The following is a 20,020-nucleotide window of genomic DNA, read 5'->3' on the forward strand; positions in this document are numbered from 1 at the left end:
GTTTTTCTCCTTAGTTTCTGGTCATTTGGTCCACTCTGTTGATATGCCTGGTAATTTTAAAAAAAAATATATTTTATTGATTTTTTGCAGAGAGGAAGGGAGAGGGATAGAGAGTTAGAAACATCGATGAGAGAGATTTTATTGAGCTTTCATGGTTGTTTTTTATTGGTCTACCATAATCGATTCTATTTTAGCTTAGGAGTCTTGTTTATTTGAGTTTAAAAATGTTTTTTCATGTGAAAACTAGATACTGAAAATCTTGTGTTTAATATCTTCCTTAGTTATCTGGTATAACATGTTCACCATTCATCTTGGATATTTCCTGCATTAAGCATGGAATCAACCTTATGTGTTGGTGCTGGTATATCCAGCGTGGTCCTGGAAACAAGCACAGAACAACCTTAGAGATAGTGCACTGTTTTCAGTAATCTTTATTAACCAACTTAGCATTAGCATATTCAGTATGGCACCAAAGAGTTGAGCATTTCAGTATGCTTTTGGCAGTGTGCTAGGGATGTCACAGTCTTCCAAATTCACAACAACTCTTTAGAATAGGTGATGAAAAAGCTGAATGTCAGAAAGCTCAGGCAATGTACCTGAGGTCATATACTAGTAAGGTCTCATTGCTGGTTAGTGAAAGACCTAGGAACTAAACCTGGATCTGGCAGTTTCCCAAAGCCTTTGCTCTAAAAAGTTATTTATATTTTCATTAATTCAATAATTATTAAAGATCAGATGTGGATGCAATGATGATAAAATATTGCCTTTACCTTTGAATAATTCAGAGTGATGAAAGAGATTCATAAATAGATGTGTGAAATGTGAGAGGTCTAATAATTGAGGACCTAGTGCTTGAGTAAGAGAGATGGTCTGGAATTTTGCACTATCATAGACAACATTAGATCTGGGTCTTGAAGCATAAATAGAAATTTGCTTTCTCTGCTATCCCAGTTTAAAATGCATGCACACCTGGCTGGATAGCTCAGCTAGTTAGAACATTGTTCCGATATGTGAAGGCTGCGGGTTCAATTCCTGGTCAGGGCACATGCCCAGGTTGCAGGCTCGATCCCTGGTAGGGGGTGTACTAGAGGCAGCCAATCAATGATTCTCATCATTGATGTTTCTATCCCTCTCTGAAATCAATAAAAAAATATTTTTAAAACAAACATACGAATCCTGAGGGGCATCAAGATGAAATGCAATCAAGGCACTTCACACAAAGATGTTTGCCAAACATTAAAACATAAAATATCAAATGACAAAATACACTATACTGAAATAGAAAGCAAAAACAGATTATAAATTTTTATGCAACTTATCTGTATAGGATGTTGTTTTGAACTAAGTAGAAAAAAAGGTGTACAATAAAAAACCCATGACTATGTACAAAGCTATGTGCTTAATAGAAGGTCTATCTCTTTGCTTATAACAAATTAGAGCAATAAATTCTGGAAGTATGTTTGATTAAAGGAAAACTTTAGCAATGGATATGAATACATTTCCTGAATTTGAAAGTGAAAAATCATATCACTGAATGAGCATATAAGTTATTATAGGTTAAGTGTTTATCAAATATAAATTGAAGAGGTAATAAACATCCTAGAAACAGAGATATAAAAAATCAAATGTGTCCTCAATTATTTTAAAAAATTAAAAAATATATTTTTATTACTGATTTCAGAAAGGGAGGGGGAGAGGGAGATAGAAACATCAATGATGAGAGAAAATCATCGATTGGCTGCCTCCTGCACGCCCCATACTGGGGATTAAGCCCTCAACCTGGGCATGTGGCCTAATGGGGAACTGTGACCGCCTGGTTCATAGGGCAACACTCAACCACTGAGCCACACCAGCTGGATTATTTTGAATTTTTACCTGAAGAAGTTACTTTCTATTAATACATCTGATTACAAAAAGCAGCCTTTTCAAAAGTCTGATGACTTAAAATCCGGTGTTAAGTTTCATTTGAAGTAGTTTTAAGCAGCATATGGTATCAATAATCCATTGTATAAAATCAGAATTGAGTTTGGGTCCTCTAAAATTGATTCACAATCTTAACCAAATTTGCAAGTGTTAGATAGTACAAGGGTCCCAAGGTCTGGGTGATTCTTACTAAATCCTATTCTGGCTAGATGAACTTGACTCTAACCACAACTGATAAGTTTAGCCAATGCAAAGAAGAAATCAACATGTAAGTAAACAAATAATGTCTGTAAGCAATGACTAAGCCAGTGATGGCGAACCTTTTGAGCTCGGCGTGTCAGCATTTTGAAAAACCCTAACTTAACTCTGGTGCCGTGTCACATATAGAAATTTTTTGATATTTGCAACCATAGTAAAACAAAGATTTATACTTTTGATATTTATTTTATATATTTAAATGCCATTTAACAAAGAAAAATCAACCAAAAAAATGAGTTTGCGTGTCACCTCTGACATGTGTGTCATAGGTTCGCCATCACTGGACTAAGCCTTCCTTCAAGGAGACAGCTTTGGTTGGGAATCCAGTCTGCTTTACTTGCTCAAAGTAAATGAAACTACCTAATGACAATCACAACTTGTTCTTTTTTAAAAAAATATATATTTTATTGATTTTCTACAGGGAGGAAGGGAGAGGGATAGAGAGTTAGAAACATTGATGAGAGAGAAACATCGACAGGCTGCCTCCTGCACACTCCCCACTGGGGATGTGCCCGCAACTAAGGTACATGCCCTTGACTGGAATCCAACCTGGGACCCTTCAGTCCGCAGGCCGATGCTCTATCCACTGAGCCAAACTGGTTAGAGCACAACTTGTTCTTTTTAATAGATATATTTTTAATTGATTTCAGAGAGAGGAAGGGAGGGGGAGGGAGGGATAGAAACATCAATGATGAGAGAGAATTATTTATTGGCTGCCTCCTGCAGCCCCCTACTGGGGATAGAGCCTGCAACCTGGGTATGTGCCCTGACTGGAATGCAACCATGACCTCCTGGTTCATAGGTTCACGCTCAACCATTGAACCACACACGGTGGGCACAACTTGTTATTAAATAGAACACACCAAGCAGCAAACCCTTTGAGTTTGGTAACATAAGTGGTTTAGGGAACTTTTTAAAAACAATATCAGCCACAGCAGCATCCTACAAAAGAAGTTTCAGTAAACTGAAGTTAATTAAAAACTGTTTAAGATCTCACTTGATCAAGAGAAGTAAATTTTGAAAAATTTGATGAGTTTGCCTCCATTAAAGCCAGGAAAATAAAATGTATAGTAATTTTTATTTTTGGTATAATGTTTAACCTTAAAAATAATATGAATTTTGCCCAGCCAACGTGGCTCAGTGGTTGAGCACCGACCTATGAACCAGGAGGGGGTGTGCAGGAGGCAGCCGATCAATAAATCTCTCTCATCATTGATGTTTCGGGCTCTCTCTCTCCCTCTATGAAATAAAAAATACACATATGTTTAAAAAATAATAATATGAATTTTAATATACCAACCTTTCAACTTTAAAATATTTTAAACGTTTACTATTTTGGGAACATTAACTATTTAAAAATACACAAAAATAAAGGGCACGTTTCCTTTTGCCTCAGGCTGTGATGTGGCTTGGCACAACATTGCTCTTAAATGTTCAAACTTGGCATCTAAACCCTAACATTAAAGTTGCCAGATTTAGCAAACAAAAATACAAGACACCCAGTTACACTTCAGTTTCACATAAACAGCAAATACTCGGGCGTGCGATAGTACTAAAACTTTAACTGCTTAGCCCACTGCAAATTTCACTGGCTTCCCATGTGTTATCTGCCAGCCCTAAACGTGATCCTACGAAGTAGAGAAAGCTGCCGGCCTCTCTCTCGGTGAGTTTTACTCTTCCACCCACGCAGTCCCGTCCCTCCGCCAGCCCAGCCGTCAAGCAGCAGCAAGGCAGCCGCCCACGTGGGCAGTCACGTGGCTCTCGACGCACGCACGCTGAGCACGTGCGGCGTGGGCGTGTCCAACCCTCACCAGCTCTGGACTGCGCATGCTCCCCCGCCCCCACTCATGGCGCAGGGCCCAGGGCGGCAGAGGAGAGAGCCCTCTGCTCCTCCCTCCGCTCTGCGGTCCACTCCTCCGCACTCATCACTCATCATGGCGGCCCCGGGGACCTCTGCTTGCTGCTGCCTCTGCTCCAGGTGAGTCACAGTCTCTGCCCTCAGGCCCTGCAGGCTGACCAAATGCCACGTGGTCCTTTCAGGCCTTTCATGGTCCGCGTGGAGGATCCGTGTTCTCAGTCCCCTCACGATTGTAAGGCTCAACAGTTCTCCCTCAGTTGACCTACAGATTCAGTACAATTGCAATGAAAATCTAAGCACACCCAAAAAGTTGTTGTACTTGTATACACTAGCAATGAATAGCTGAATACAAACAAAATTTTAAAAGATAATTCCATTTAAAATAGCATCAAAAGGAAAAAATATTGAGAAATAAACGTAATCAAGAAAGTACAAGACTTATATACTGAAGATCAGTGTAAGAAACTGAAGACTTAAATTTGAAAGACTTCCCATGTATATGGATTGGAACATATTGTTAAAATTGCAGTACTCCCCCCTCCCCCCCATAAAGATCCACAAATTCAGTGCAATATCCATCAAGATGTCCAATGGCCCTTTATTTCATAAACAGCTGATCCTAAAATTCATAGGGAATTTCAAGGAAACACAAATCGTCATGCTTCGACATGAATGAGTTTGAAATACTATGCCAAGTGAAAAAACAAGCCAGACACAAAGAGTACACATTGTATGATTCCATTTATATGAATTACCCAGAATAGGCAAATCCATAGAGACAGAAAGGACCAGTGGTTGCCAGGGGCTGGGAGGAAGGGGAAATGAGTGGTGACTGCTTAACGAGAACAGGGTTTCCTTTTGAGTTGATGGAAATGTTCTGGATGGAACTAGATCATGGTGGTGGCTGCACAACATTATGAATTTACTGAATGGAATGCCACTGAAGTGTACACTTTTAAAATGGTTAAAAGAATAAATGTTATGTATATTTTACCACAATGAAAACATCTCATCACAATTTTGTTTGTAGAAATCAATAAGCTTAATATGGAAAACTAAAAAAAAAACAAAGATAGCTGAAACAAATTTGACAAAACAACAAAGTTGGAGATCAGAAACAGACCTATGTTTCCTATAGTCAATTTATTTCAACAATGTTTCAAAGGCATTTCAATGGGAAAAAAATGTGTTTTAATAAGTCGTACTTGAAAAACAGGTAATTCATGAGGAAAAAATGAGCCTCAGTCCTTTACCTCACTGTATGCAAAAATGGCTCAAATTTTATAGACATAAATGTGAAATCTAAAATTATAAAACTTCTGGAGGGAGATATAGGAGAAAATCTTTGTGATCTTTAAGTAAGCAAAGATTTCTTCGCTATAACACAAAAATCATTATCCCTAATAAAATGGGTATATACTGGGGAGAAGATACATGTAAAACACTTCCTATATAATAAAAGCCTAATATGCAAATTGTCCCCTTGACCAGGAGTTCGACCAGGGGGTGGGGCTGGCCAACGACCGGAAGGGAGGCCCTAGCCAGTGGTGGCAGCAGGCAGCCGGGGGAAGGGAGGCCCCAGCCGGCAGCCAACAGCCACTAATTTCATGTACCTGTATCCAGAATATGTGGAGAATTTTATAAACTCAATAATAAGAAAATAAACAATGTAATTCTTAAATGGGTAGAATAATTGAATAGACATTTTACCAAAGAAAACATACAGATGGCAAATAAACACTTTAATCACCAAGAAATAGAAATTAAAACCATGAGATACCAGTATACACCTATAATGGCTTAAATAAAAAATAAAATGATAACAAGTGCTGGCAAGGATGTAGAGGAACTAGAATTCTCATATGTTGCTTGCAGGAATGTAAAATCATTTTGAAAAGTTTGGGCAGTTTAAAAAAAAAATACAACACAATTATATGACCCAATAATCCTGCTTATTGGTATTTTCCTAAGAGATAAAAATTATGTTCAGATAAAAACCTGCATGCAAATGTTTATAGTGGCTTTATTCATAATCATTAAAAACTGGAAACGATGTATATGTCCTAAAACTAGTGAATGAATATATAAATGATGGTACAGCCTTACAATAAAGTATTAGTAATTCGTTAATAAAAGAAACAAACTCCTGATACAACATGGATAAATATCAAATTCATTAGTCTATGCAAAACAAGCCATATTCAAAAGGGCACATGCTCCATTTACTTATTTTCATTTTTAAATCATTTTTATTTTTCAATTACAGTTGACATATATATTATATCAGTTTCAGGTGTACACCCCAGTGATTAGACATTACATAACTTACTAAGTGATCATCCCAATAAATCCCACATCCATCTGATTCCATACATAGTTATTAGATTATTATTGACTATATTCCTATGCTGTACTTTACATCCCCATAACTATTCTGTTAACAACCAACTTGTACTTCTTAATCCCTTCATCTTTTTTACCCATCCCCGCATCCCTACCCCCTATTGGGCAACCGTCAAAATGCTCTCTGTGTTTATGAGTCTGTTTCTGTTTTGCTTGTTCGTTTATTTTGTTTTTAAAATTTAGTTGTTGATAGATACCATTTTATTTATTACCATTTTATTGTTCACATTTTTAATTTTTTTTCCTTCTTAAAAAAGACCCTTTAACAATTCTTTAATACTGGTTCAAGTGGTGATGAACTTCTTTAGCCTTTTCTTGTCTGGGAAGCTCTTGATCTGTCCTTTGATTCTAAATGATAGCTTTGCTGGGTAATCTTGGTTGTGTCCTTGCTTTTCACCACTTTGAATGTTTCTTGCCAATCCCTTCTGGCTTCCAAAGTTGTGTGGGGTTTTTTAAAAAAATCTTTATTGTTCAGATTATTACAGTTGTTCCTCTTTTTCTCCCCATAGCTCCCCTCCACCCGGTTCCCACCCCACACTCTGCCCTTACCCCCCCCCCCCCCCACCACTGTCCTCATCCATAGGTGTACGATTTTTGTCCAGTCTCTTCCCACACCCCCACACCCTCTTACCCCCGAGAGTTGTCAGTCCACTTCCTTTCTATGCCCCTGATTCTATTATATTCACCAGTTTATTCTGTTCATCAGATTTTTTATTCACTTGATTTTTAGATTCACTTGTTGATAGATATGTATTTGTTGTTCATAATTTTTATCTTTACCTTTTTCTTCTTCCTCCTCTTCTTAAAGAATACCATTCAGCATTTTATATAATACTGGTTTGGTGGTGATGAACTCCTTTAGCTTTTTCTTGTCTGTGAAGCTCTTTATCTGACCTTCAATTCTGAATGATAGCTTTGCTGGATAAAGTAATCTTGGTTGTAGGTTCTTGCTACTCATCACTTTGAATATTTCTTGCCACTCCCTCCTGGCCTGCATAGTTTCTGTTGAGAAATCACCTGACAATCGTATGGATACTCCCTTGTAGGTAACTGTTTTTCTCTTGCTGCTTTTAAGATCCTCTCTTTGTCTTTTGCTCTTGGCATTTTAATTATGATGTGTCTTGGTGTGGTCCTCTTTGGATTCCTTTTGTTTGGGGTTCTCTGCGCTTCCTGGACTTGTAAGTCTATTTCTTTGACCAGGTAGGAGAAGTTTTCTGTCATTATTTCTTCAAATAGGTTTTCAATATCTTGCTCTCCCTCTTCTTCTGGCACCCCCATAATTCAGATGTTGGTTCCTTGAAGTTGTCCCAGAGGTTCCTTACACTATCTTCATATTTTTGGATTCTTTTTTCTTTTTGCTTTTCCAGTTGGATGTTTTTTACTTCTTCGTACTTCAAATCTTTGACTTGATTCTTGCGATCCTCTAGTCTGCTGTTGGATCTCTGTATAATATTCTTTATTTCAGTCAGTGTATGCTTAATTTCTAGTTGGCCCTTTTTCATATCCTCAAGGGTCTCACTAGACTTATTGAGGGTCTTACTAAATTTATTGGCAGTTTCTAGAAAATTCTTGAAAAACCTTATAACCGTGGTTTTGAACTCTATATCCAGTAGTTTGCTTTCCTCCATTTCTGTCATTTGTGACCTTTTTCTTTGTCTCCGCATTTTGGCTGCTTCCCTGTGTTGATAGAGTAGCTTTCTGTGCTAGGTGTCCTATAGGGCTCAGTGGCTCAGCCTCCCCAATTACCTGAGGTGGACACTCTTGGTGCACCCCTTTGTGGGCTTTGTGCACAGTCCTGTTGTAGTTAAGCCTTGATTGTTGTGGTTATCACTGGGAGGAATTGACCTCCAGGCCAATTTGCTGTGAGAATCAGCTGTGTCTATGGTGGGAGAGCTTCTGTGCTGGAGACACCCTTCTGGGGCAAGACTTGCTTCAGTGGGGCTTTGGTGCTCACTGAGTCTGCCCCCTGAGTGTTTCCCTTGTGGATCTGAGGAGTTGTAATCTGGATGGTCTCACTCTGACCACTGGGTACACTGGCACTTGGATCTAAGGAGGTGCTAATTTAGCCTCTGCCTGAGGCTACCCAGCAGGAGCTATGGCGAGAGATCTGCAGATTCCTCTTCTTTGTTTGGGATTTGGAGGTTCCCAGATGAGGCCCAGCTGTGAAGCAATGCAAGCTGCTGTGGGGCCTTGGGCCTTCTTTTGGATGTTGTGGGTCTCTCTGACCCAGCTGCAGTTTGTTAGGTAATTTTAGATTGCAAAGGGCCAGGTCATTCATATGCAAAAGCCTCTGCCCACAGCTTGGGTGGGGCGGGGTCTCAGGGAATCAACAGGACAGAGCAAACAGCTATGGCTGATCCTCAGTCCTGCCCTAAGAGGTCCCGGGTCTCAGTGTCCTGGTAATCGCTGCAAGCACCTCTGAGAGAAAGCCGCCCTCGAGTTCCGCCTGCTGCCAGACAGTCCAGTTTCTCCCGGTATGAGTCTGGGTCTTTAGAGACTCACCTGGAACTGGAGTTCAGAGCAGTCAGGAGCTTGTGTCTCCCTCCAGATTGAAAAAGACAGGCACGTCCTCAGTTGCCAGCCCTTTGTGCATGCGCCTCCGTACCTCTGCACTTTACTTTCGCACCTCCTCTGAGTCTCAGTGTGCTTTTCTCTTTCCTTCTAGTTGTAGAATTTCCACTCAGCCAGCCTTCCTGTGGTTATGAATGATGTCCGTTTTGTCTTTTAGTTGTACTTTTGAAGTGGTTGTGCGAGGCAGCAATTTCAGGTGTTTACCTATGCCGCCATCTTGGTTTCTTTGGCTTCCAAAGTTTTTGTTGAGAAATCAGCTGACAGTGTTAAGGGCACTCCCTCACGGTAATTAACTGCTTTTCTCTTGCTGCTTTTAAGTTTCTTTCTTTGTCTTTAGCCTTTTGCATTTTAATTATGATGTGTCTTGGTGTGGGCCTCTCTGGGGTCATTTTGTTTGAGACTGCGCTTCCTGGACTTGTATGTTTACTTCCTTCACCAGGTTAGGGAAGTTTTGCGTCATTATTTTTTCAAATAGTTTTTCAATTTCTTGCACTCTCTTCTTCCAGCACCCCATCATGCAAATATTGGTACACTTGAAGTTGTCCCAGAGGCTCCTTACGCTATCCTCCTTTTCTTGGGTTCTTCTTTCTTTTTTTTTTTTTTTTTTTTTTTTTTTTGCTATTCTGATTGGTGCTTTTTGCTTTCTTATATTTAAACTAGAGGCCTACTGCACAAATTTGTGTATGGGTGGGGTCCCTCTGCCTGGCCAGTGATTGGGGCCTATCAGGGCCATCTCACCTAGTCCCAATCAGCCAGACCCCAGCAGCAAGCTAACCTACCGGTTGGAGCATCTGCCCCCTGGTGGTCAGTGCATGTCATAGCGACCGGTCAGTCAACCACTTGGTCAGACACTTAGCATATTAGGCTTTTATATATATAGATTGCTGATTTGATTCTCATCTAACTCTACTGTTGATTCACTATAAATAATTCTTCATTTCAGTTATTGTACTAGTGACCTTCATTTCTGACTGGTCTTTTTTATGCTGTTGATGTTCTTCTTAAGTTCACTGAGCATCCTTATAACCATGGCTTTGAACTCTGCATCTAGTCAATTGCTTGTCTCCATTTTATTTAGTTCATTTTTTGGAGTTTTGTTCTGTTCTTTCATTTGGGGCCTATTTCTATGTATCCTCATTTTGGCAGCCTCCCTGTGCTTGTTTCTATGTACTAGGTAGAGCTGCCACCCTCATCCACCTTCTCCTACTGCTGACAACTTACACAACCATGCTATAGTTTTGTAAAACTAAGAAATTAACATTGGTGTATTATTGCCTTAAGATCCAGACTTTTTTTAGATTTCAGCAACTTTTCTACTAATGTCCTTTTTCTGCACCAGGATCTAATCCAAGATACACAGTATCTTTAGTCATCATGTCTTTTCATATATTTTTTCCTTGTTTTCAATAGCTTTAACAATTTTAAAGAGTACCGATCATATATTTTATGTGCCACCAACTTAGGTTAGTCTGATGTTTTCTTATGATGAAACTAAAGGTAAAGGTTTTAGAAAAGAATGTGAACTTCTTGTTGAATCAGTTTAGAGGCACATGACATCAACATGACTTGTTGATGTAAACCTTGATGAGTTGGTCAAGGTTATCACATAACTTTTGGTATATTGTGTTTTCATTGAAACTCAATTAAAAATACTTTCTCATTTCCTTTATGACTTCCACTTTGACGCAGGAGTTATTTAGGACTATGTTGTTTTAATTACCAAATGTTTTGGGGGTTTCCAGATATCATTCTTTTGTTTGTTTCTTTTTAATTCTAATTTTATTCTTTTATGGTCAGAGAACATAGTTCTTAGGATTTTGGTCTTAAGTGTGCTTGATAATTGGTTTATGGCAAAAAATATGGTATACCTGGTGAATGTTTCATGTAGACTTGGAAATGTGTATTTTGCTGTTGTTGGGTTGAATGTACTATAAATATAAATGTCAACCAGGTAAAGTTAGTTGATAGTATTATTTAGATTTTCTATATCCTTATTTTCTATTTGTTCTATCAATTATTGAGTGTTGAAGTCTAACTATAATTATGGATCTTTCTGTTTCTATGTCAGTTTTGGCTTCATGTGTTTTAAAACTTTTGTTAGGTGCATACATAATTAGGATTGTTATGTATTCTTGGTTAATTTGCCCCTTTATTATCATGTAATGTACATCTTATACCTGGTAATATTTCTTGTCTTGAATTCTATTTGTCTGATATTAATATAGCCACTGCAGCTTTCTTTTGATTTATATTTTATTTTTAGAAATAGATTTTTATTGATTTCAGAGAAGGGTGGGGAGAGAGAGAGAGAGAGAGAGATCGTTGATGAGAGAGATTCATTGGTTGGCTGCCTCCTGCACGCCCCTCACTGGGGATCGAGCCTGCAACCCAGGAACCCTGACGGGGAATCAAAGTTTTTATAGGGCAGATCTGTTTGTGGTGAATGGTCAGCTTTTATTTATCTGAAAATATGTTTCAGACTTTTGGTTTCCAGTCCAGCATATAAGGAGCTTAGAAGTTGACATTCCATCCTAACAACGAGTAAAAAATAACTGAACTTACTGAAAAATCAACTCTTTTATAGATCCATCAGAAAAATGAGGTCACAGGGCAAAACTCTTTACCATAAATTGGAGAGACAGGTAGATAGAATCACAACTTATTGGAGGAGAAACCCACCTCTGTGGAAATGAGTACTGGGATAAAATATTAAAAACACTTGAACTGCGATTATCAAATTGTTGAGACTTAGTGTGGATAAGCTTGAGAGATTAAAACTCCAGGGGATCCTAGTCATCAGAAGGCTTCTACACTTTTATGCCTTTTACTTTCAGGAACTCTACCAATTTCCACAGTGAGGATCACAGAAAAATCTTCTCATGGATTCAGCAGGTGTAGAGAAAAAGAACCCATTTTTGAATTAGGCCAGAGCATTCTATCCTTAATAAGTCCTACCCTTAGGAGAAACTATTTTATGAGAGCATAGCAACCTGAGATATTATTAAAACCAAACCATTCTGGGGAAAGGGAAATACCCAACTCCAGCCTCCTCTAGCCAACCTCTCCCACTCAGGGGGAAAACCTGAGAAATTGGTGAAGTTGACAGTCTGGGGACATGGGTTCACCAAAAGAGTTGAGATCAGTCATAGAACTATAAAATGCTTCCACTCTCTCCACACCTTCCTACTTATATTACTAAATACCTACTCACCAGAGTTCCTTTACTCAGTACATTATGTCCTCCTTTTAATAGGCATACTAAAAGGAAAAAACACAATTTAAATAGACACAGCAAGCATCAAAATTAGACCCTGATATGGCAGGAATATGAAACCATAATTTTGGAATTATGAAACCATAATTTTAAAAAGACTATGATTACTATGCTAAGAGCCCTAATGAAAAAAGTAGACAACATGCAAGAATCAGTGAGTAATGTAAGCAGGGAGATAGAAACTCAAAAAATCAAAAGAAAATGCTGAAAATAAAATAATATTGTAACATAAATGAATACCTTTGATAAGCTTATCAGAATACTAGACACAGACAAGGAAGAAACAGAGAGTTTGAAATTATTTCAGTAGAGCCCTGGCTGGTGTGGCTCAGTTGGTTGGAGCCTTGTCCTGTACACCAAAAGGCCATGGCTTTGATTCCCAGTCAGAGCACATACCCAGGTTGTGGGTTCGATCTTCAATCTAGGCATGTGCAGGAGGCAGCCAATTGATGTTCCTCACCACTCTCTCTCTCTCTCTCGCTCTGTCTCTGTCTCTCTCTGTCTCTCTTACCCTCTCCCTCCATCCCTCTCTTTCTCTAAAAATCAATAAAATAAAATAAAAATTAAAAAAAGAAAATATTTCACCCTAGCTGGTTTGGTTCAGTGGATAGTGTCGGCCTGCAGACCAAAAGGTCCTGGATTTGATTCCAGTCAAGGGCATGTACCGTGGTTGCAGGTTCCTCCATGGCCCAGGCCCTGGTCCGGGAGCGTGCAGGAGGCAACCAATGGATGTGTTTCTCTCACATTGATATTTCTCTCTGTCTTTTCCTCTCTCACTCTTCCTAAAAATCAATGAAAAAATATCCTCTGGTGAGGATTAACAACAACAACAGACAAGCAGCGTAAATACCAAAAAAAAACTACTCGTCATGTCATAATCAAACTGTAGAAAATCAAAGATAAAGAAAAAAAAAAGAAAAGAAGCCAGAGGAAAAATAATACCTTACTGTGACATGGTATAGTGTTACTTGAAAGTAGACTTGATTAGTTGTAAATGTATATTACAAACTGTAGGGCAACCACAAAGAAAAGTTCTTAAAAAGGTAGTATATTAATCATACCTCAATAAAGCTATAAACAAAAGTATAATTAATATGCTAAGAAAGAAAATAAAATAGAATTACATAAAATGTTTAAAATAGGTATGTGCTGCCAGACTCTGTATTGTTACGTACCCGTCTGCAGAAGTAAAGATATTTGCCTTGCTGTCTGGCTCCCAAGTATGCTTTGTGTTCTACCAGGACCCCTGATTTGGGGGGTTCACCTTATTTCTAACAATCTGGGGGCTCGTCCAGGATTCTGTTTGTTGTTATGGGGGGCAATTGGACCCCTCTCCTGTGGAGGTGTGCAGAGCTATTACCTCCCAGGCTGACTATGAGCTCAGGATCAAGAGTTAGCCAGCAGTGCGGTAAGGGCCCAAGCAAGCAAGAATCATGGCAATCAGGTAACCTCATGCATGAGCCAAGGTGAATTGGACTTAGTACTACTTTGGTGATTGGGTATCCTTGGAGGTCAGGTATATGTGACTGGGATGTGTCTTGGACATGAAGCAAGCAAGGAGTTCTTATCTGCAGTTCCATTCTCCCATGAAGGAAGTGGCTAGAGAGGGACGAAGCGGATCTCAGAGAGTGCAAGAGTTGATGTTATGTGTCTCTTATCTTTGCCTCTCCGTGTGCGTTTCTTTTTTCTCTTGCTGCCTTCAAGATTTTGTTTTTAGTTTTCAGCGGGATTGAGCATAGTTCGGGAAAGCTCCCTTATGGGAGGTTGAGCACATAGTCACAAGGGACTCTCGGGGAGTGCAAGAAATCTCCAACATGGGGGGAATTGAGCACAATGCGAGAAATACCAGCATGGGAGGTTGAGTACATCATCACAAAGGACTTTCTGAGGATGAGAAACAAAAATTCTAGGCCTAGGGAATGGCTTCCCTCAATAGTCCATTGGGAGAATGCTGAGGTTCTGGGGAAAGGCAGTCCCCAAAGCACGGACAGGAGACATTGCTCTGCTTCAGTGGTGTTTCTGTACAGGGCATTCTGTGATGTCTGTGGGTCATGTGCACCTGTATAAGAGTATTTCTGTTGATGTTATGTGTCTCTTTGTTGTTTGATTTAATTTGTTTAAAGATGGGGCATGTCTCACTTTGGGGAAAGCCCAGTTATGTGGCGAGGCTGAACACATGGCAGAGATGCAGGAACGTCTCAGCAGCTGACAAGAATTCCTAATCTGGGGGACTCTTCCTGCTTTCCCTCTCAGGGCATCAGCCACTAGAAACTCTTAGCTAGTGATATTTTTGTTTGTGTGTCTGTAATGTAACTTTGGTTACTGATTTACTTTGCTTGTTTTCTATATTTTGGGGGACTTAGTTTGACATGGCAAAGTAGGGATTACAGGCATGGGGGAGTAAGCAATGCAGGCTAGGGTGGGACTCCATTGCTTGGGCAACAAGGTTAGTGTTTCCATGATGGTGGGCAGTTCTTGAATGAGAATCCAAGGTTGACTCCAGGTCCCAGGGTTGTACAATTCCCAGATTTTTGCTTCTAATACTGGGAGGAGCAGATTTGCAGAAGTACTCTCCAGCAGGCTGTAAAATAGCAGTGTGTGTTTGGGGGGGGGGGGGGGGGGGTGGGGGGGCACTCCCACTTTGTAAAGAAGAATAAACCCGTGAGTAATCCGTTACAAAATTTGTCAAGATAATGCCTTGGGTAATAATAATTGACTTTAAAATCTCAAAGTTGTTAAGAATATATTGCTAATCTAAGGAATGTTAACTACTTACATGTCACCTAAAGATTAAGGTTTCTAAGGGTTAAGAGTTCTAATTGGAAAGAAATTATGGTTTTGGTGTCACTTTGAAGGAAAAAGTGGCTTCTGAAAGTTGTAAGGTTTGTGAGGAATGGTAATGTTTGTAAAGAGAAATGTTGAAAGGAAGTTACATAAATGACACATGCCAGTAAGCCAGGATAAGTAGAACAGGGAAACTGAGATGATTAAAGGGCAATTTGGAGCTACCTAGTAAATCCCATCTTCCCTAAACTAAGCACACTTAAGAGTAAATGATTTGCATTTTGCCTCCCTAATCAGAGTGCCAATAGTTTCTTAATTTGTCTGCTGTAATTCTTATCTTTGCCTCTCCATGTGCGTTTCTTTTTTCTCTTGCTGCCTTCAAGATTTTGTTTTTAGTTTTCAGCGGTATGAGTATGATGCATTTAAGCATGATTGGTGGGGGGAGATGTTTGTCATATTTGTGATTTCTGAGCTTCTTGTATCTCCAATTTATATTTTTCATTGTTTTCTGAAAATTTTTGGCTCACCTATCTTTACATGTTTCTTCTGTTTCTTTAATTGTATTTCCTCCTTCTGGGATTCTAGTTACACATATGTTAAACCATTTGTTATTTTCTGACAGCTTCTGGATGCTCTCTGTTCTGGGTTTTATTCACACACTTTTTTCTTCTCTTTCACTTGGAGTAATTTATATTACCCTACCTTCAAGCTCCCTCATTCTTTTCTTGGCTGTGTTGAATCTAAAATGATCCTGTCAAAGGCATTCTTCAGCTCTCTTACTATATTTTTTATTTCTAGATTTTCTGTTTGATTTTTTCTTATGTTCCCATATTTCTGCTGAAATTCCCCATCTGTTAATATATGTCATCCATATTTTTCTCACTTAAGCCTTTAACTTATTTGCCACAGATATATTAAATTCCCTGTCAGATCATTCCAATATCTGGCTTCTCCCTGTTATGGGTTCATTCAGCGAGATAGACCACCAACTCAGAATTTAAATTTAAGAGCCTTTATTAAGCTGGCCAGCAGACTACAGTTACAGCACCCTGCCGAAGTAGAGGCTGAACTGCAGCCCAGACTACTACAGGAGTTACATTTTATTATTAAATTCTGTGGAGGCCCAGAGAAAAATGTGTCTTTCAAATTCTGGGCCCCCCAATATGGAGGAAACTCTCTTTATTTATACTTTATCCAGTCCTTTGTCTCCCAAATTTGGAATGAGACTTCCGGGCCTTCTGAGAAAGAAGGCCTGTGTGCTGGGAAGGGGTCATGAGACCATATCTCAAGGCCTGGCCTGATGTCAGTACCTTCCTATCTGTGTGTTTTAGGAACAGAAAGCACAGCATGACCCGTCTGGCCGAAGCGCCAGATATGTAGCCTAGCACACTCCCTGATTCTGTTTCAGATAATTATTTTGTCTCTTATCTTAACAGTGCTTTATTTTCTTGCTTTTTTATTGCATACTTATCTTATTTGTAATATATTGTGTTAGATCATGATATAAACAGGATTTTGTTTTTCTGGAAGTGTGCACAATTCTTCTTCGCCTAAGCCATTAATGTGGAGAATTGAGTCAATTTCGTTAGCCAAACTGGGTTTTTGTTTTGTTTGTATTGTATGTTGCCTTCAGTGTACCTCCTCCAGCTTCAAAATATTTTGCTTAGGGTAGAGGCTGAGTTTTCAGAAGTTAAAAAAAAAAATTCCAAGCCCTAACTGGTTTGGCTCAGTGGGTAGAGTGTAAGCCTGCGGACTGAAGGGTCCTGGGTTTGATTCCGGCCAAGGGCACATGCCTGGGTTGTGGGCTCAATCCCTCTCTCTTCCACTCTTCTTAAAAGTCAATGGGAAAATATCCTCGAGTGAGGATTAACAACAACAACAAAAATGTGCATTTTTCTTACCTGCTTCTGTGTTGCCCAGTGTTTCTTTCTTTTGTCCTCTGCCACATGTGAATCTATGCGCATGTTCTATCTCTCTTTGGTGACACCTGTCTTTCCTTAGATTTTATGCTTTTTGATTGTCTGCCCTCAGATCTCTGATGGGAGGAAAAGATACAATTTTGTAGTCTGTCTGGCTATTATTATTGTTATTGCAAGATGTGATTAATACTCTTCCCAGATTTCTACATCCTGGAATTAGTTCTTCTTTGTGTTTTAAGAAATTTTGTTGTAATCCATCCATATGTGTTTAATATGCAGCATGACAATTGATGTTTCCTTTTATTTATTTACAGTTTTGATTTCTTCTTCTTTGACCTACAATTATTAATAAAAGGCATCCAAATTGGAAAAGAAGAAGTAAAATTGTCATTATTCACAGATGACATGATATTGTACATAGAGAAACCCAAAGACTCCATAAAAAAAAACTACTAGACTTAATAAATGAATTCGGCAATGTAGCAGGATACAAAATTAACACCTAGAAGTCTATGGCTTTTCTATACACCAATAATGAATTCACAGAAAGAGAAATTTAAAAAGCAATCCCATTTACCATTGCAACAAAAAAATTAAGATACCTGGGAATAAACTTAACCAAGGAGATAAAGGATCTGTACTCAGAAAATTTCAGAACGCTGAAAAAAGAGATAGAGGAAGACATGAACAAATGGAAGAATATACCATGTTCATGGATTGGTAGAATCAACATCATTAAAATGTCCATACTACCCAAAGCAATCTGTAAATTCAATGCAATCCCCATTAAAATACCAATGGCATACTTCAAAGACCTAGAACAAATTCTCCAAAAATTCATCTGGAATTAAAAAAGACCCTGAGCCGAAACCGGTCTGGCTCAGTGGATAGAGCGTCGGCCTGCGGACTGAAAGGTCCCAGGTTCGATTCTGGTCAAGGGCATGTACCTTGGTTGCGGGCACGTCCCCAGGAGGAGATGTGCAGGAGGCAGCTGATCGATGTTTCTCTCTCATTGATGTTTCTAACTCTCTAGCTCTCTCCCTTCCTCTCTGTAAAAAATCAATAAAATATATTTAAAAAATAAAAATAAAAAATAAAAAAGACCCTGAATAGCTGCAGCAATCTTGAGAAAGAACAATAATGTTGGAGGGATCACAATACCAGATATCAAGCTATACTACAAAGCCACTGTTCTCAAAACTGCCTGGTACTGGCACAAGAACAAACATATAGACCAGTGATTCCCAAAGTGGGCGCTACCGCCCCCTGGTGGACGCTGCAGCGATCCAGGGGGGCGGTGATGGCCACAGGTGCATTTGTTTTAACTTTTTTTGTATTACCTTTCTATTCTGAGTTCAATAAATAGTTTCATAATTTCAAACTTCAATGTTTCTAATTTACACCTTTCTTTACTATATTTTACGAAAAAGGTAGAAACATTAATACATATATCTTTCTGTTTAATTGCTATTAAAATTAAAAAAAATTAATTTCCAGGGGGCGCTGAGTAATATTTTTTCTGGAAAGGGGGCGGTAGGCCAAATAAGTTTGGGAACCACTGATATAGACCAATGGAACAGAACAGAGAACCCAGAAATCAACACAAGCCATTATGCTCAGTTAATATTTGACAAAGGAGGCAAGACCATATAATGGAGTCAAGACAGTCTCTTCAATAAATGGTGTTGGGAAAATTGGACAGATACATGCAAGAAAATGAAACTAAACCACCAACTTACACCATACACAAAAATAAACTCAAAATGGATAAAGGACTTAAACATAAGATAGGAAACTGCCGGAAGCCGGTCCATCCTTGCTGCTTGACACAGTCGCTGCAGGAAAGAAACATCTGCACAGCATATGTTTCAAGGGACCTGGCATATATAGCATATTGTTCTTAATATGTTTGCTCTCCTTAGCGCCATGTGTTTTAACCAAGGTCACCTCTCTGAGAAAGGTTGTTTCCCCAGGTGGGGATTTTTCCCTGAGGTTAGGGAGGGGATACAACCCCTTAATTAAGTGCCAGGCGGGTAGTTAAGCTACATAATCTTTACTCCCTGGAATGGAGATAAGAAACGCCCTAACCTTTGTAATAGAAATTGACAGGATTAAAATCGGCTGGTATAAATACGGATGTAACAAGACAATAAACATCAGATCCTCATCAGATCCTAAATAGGACCTGGCTGGAGAACCTAGACAGAACATGGCGGGAGATCCTGAATAGAACCTGGCGGCAGAACCTGACTGGAGATCCTGGCTAGAACCTGGCTGGAGAACCTAGTGAGAGAACATGGACATACAACCTGGAGAGAGAACCTTGCTAGAGAACATGGCTATGCTGATGGACTGAACGCTGTCTCCGTGTCCTTCCTTCTTCGCCAACTCCGTCCACACCTTTGGGGACCCCTGGACCTGCTGGCGTTGGACCCCAGCAGCTGGGGAGGGGTGGAGGGATGTAAGAGATCAACTGAAGGACTTGTATGCATGCATATAAGCATAACCAATGGACACAAGACACTGGGAAGGGGTGAGGGCATGTGCGAGGGGTGGGGGGCGGGCGGTGGTAGGGGAGGTTGGGGTAAGGTCAATTGGGAAAGTAAAGGAGATAAATGTACTATTATTTGTAATACTTTAAACAAAAAAAGAAAAAGTAAAGAAATATGGTCTTACCTTGCTTGTAATTACTGATCCTGAGCTTATGAAATACATAAATAATGTGGTGGAACAACTAAAAAACTGGTTTAGTTCAGAAACTGGTGGTAGTCATCTTGAGTATTGGCTCAGTGGATAGAGCGTCAGCCTGCGGGCTGAGAGGTCCCAGGTTCGATTCCATCCAAGGGCACATGCCTGGGTTGCGGGCTCAATCTCCGGTGGGGTGTGTGCAGGAGGCAGCCGATCAATGATTCTCTCTCATCATTGATGTTTCTATCTCTCTCTCCTCCCTTCCTCTCTGAAACCAATAAAGAAATATATTTTTTTTTTTAAAAAGAAAGTGATGAGGTCCTTGAAAGATGACAACAAGAC

The sequence above is a fragment of the Myotis yumanensis genome, unplaced genomic scaffold, assembly GCF_028538775.1.
Source record: "Myotis yumanensis isolate MYYU_CA2020_CCGP unplaced genomic scaffold, mMyoYum1.0.hap1 SCAF_5, whole genome shotgun sequence".
In the NCBI taxonomy this organism is placed as follows: Eukaryota; Metazoa; Chordata; class Mammalia; order Chiroptera; family Vespertilionidae; genus Myotis; species Myotis yumanensis.